This window comes from Morone saxatilis, unplaced genomic scaffold (genome assembly GCF_004916995.1).
Source record: "Morone saxatilis isolate NCDOM2014 unplaced genomic scaffold, NCSU_SB_2.0 Contig19, whole genome shotgun sequence".
Taxonomy (NCBI): Eukaryota; Metazoa; Chordata; class Actinopteri; family Moronidae; genus Morone; species Morone saxatilis.
Window position 1 is genome coordinate 1,859,019 of NW_023339751.1, and position 1,690 is coordinate 1,860,708.

A 1,690-nucleotide genomic window follows, 5' to 3' on the forward strand; every position below is an offset into this window, starting at 1 on the left:
GGGACTATTTTCAGGTGCGGATTGATACATATTATGTGCAGTACAGTAGTGACTCATACATATATATGAGATACTTCTCAGTTTGTTGTTATAAGAAGACCATAGAACAACCTTGTCCTTTAAATCAGTGGTTCCCGACCTGTGGGTCTGCACCCCCACTAGGGGATGCCAGAGCTTCACAGAGAGGGTCGCGAGGCCTTCTACATTGTAAGGGGTGTAAGAAAACTGGTTCCCAACCTGTTTCCTGAAGGGACATTGTTTTAAGTTTCACTTTCCTTTAGTTTTTCTTCACAGAAACAACAAAATACAAACATACATACATAATATCACCTCGTTACAGTATTGCAACATACTGAATCGTAACTGTATCATGATACGTATCGGCAGTCAGGCGTATCACTTACAGTTTTTTAAGCAGAAATTGGGATTATTTAGCAGTTTTTCTTTAAACCTTCCTGAGTTTTATTTTGAAGTTGCCAGCTTTGCCAGTGTTTTAGATCTTATTCACTAATCTTTGAACAATATTATGTCCTGTGAATATGTGAACAGTGCATACATCAAAAGAAAGAACAGCGCCTCTATTTTTATACACAAAAACATTTTATTCTTACATCGTTCAGTCTTTTTATAACAGTGAAAACACAGATTGCCGAAATCTTAGATGAATCTGTTAATGGCGGATAGATTATTAATAATACACTGAACACAGGAAAAAATGTTTGATGCTAAAAATCTTCCATTTTCCATTTATTTTCAAAGGTCACATTGTTTTAAAATGAACTTGCATCAGTATTTCTTATTGACAATTCTTTTCTCTTTATTATTTACATAATGTTTTTCATTCTTTTTTTTTTTCATTTTCTATCACTGTGTAAACTGACGACCCCTGACTGACATATTTTATAGATATTTCATATCATATTCCTGATAAACTGAACAACGAACCCAAACTGCAGAAAGTTTGTGTAAAACCAGAGATTTGGATGAATTTTGATCAGATTATTTCCTGTCAATATTGATCAGAGATAAGTTTTCCTGATATTTTTATGAACATCTAAGCAAACTATTTCATTTAGATATCGGCCTACTGCGTAAATTAATAAGGTTTTCTTACACCACTTAAAATCAAGAAGGCCTTGTGACCCTCTGTGAAGCTTTGGAGACCCCTAGTGGGAGTCCCGGCCCTCAGGTTGGGAACCTCTGGATTAGGTTACTGACCATATTTTTAAACAGGTAATTAGTAACTGTATCAGATTACATTTTTAAAGCAAACCCTCCCAAACCTGGCCCTGACCTATGGCCACACGCTGTGCTGAGTTATGATGGTGAAACCACCTGTTTATTGTGAGTTATTCTCTTGTTTGAATTGGCTCGCACTCAGGAATTCATCTCCTTGTTGAGCACAATGAGGAGCAATGTGTCTACGCATGTGTCGGTAAGCAGAAGGTAGCACTCCAGACAATAGGAAAAGAGCCAGATTTAAGAGCATTGTCGCTCGGTGTGCGCCGAGCATCTCCATAAATCCTAATACACGGTCGTTCCCTGCGGAATGGGGGGGAGAAAAAAAAAAGAAAGGCAAAGAAAGGGAGGGAATGAATGCATTTTCTTCTTATCTATCTGTCTTTCACTCTCTTTCCCCCAGTGAGGGAGACAGAAGGGAATAAATGGCTCCCCTCTCCTCTCCTCTCTC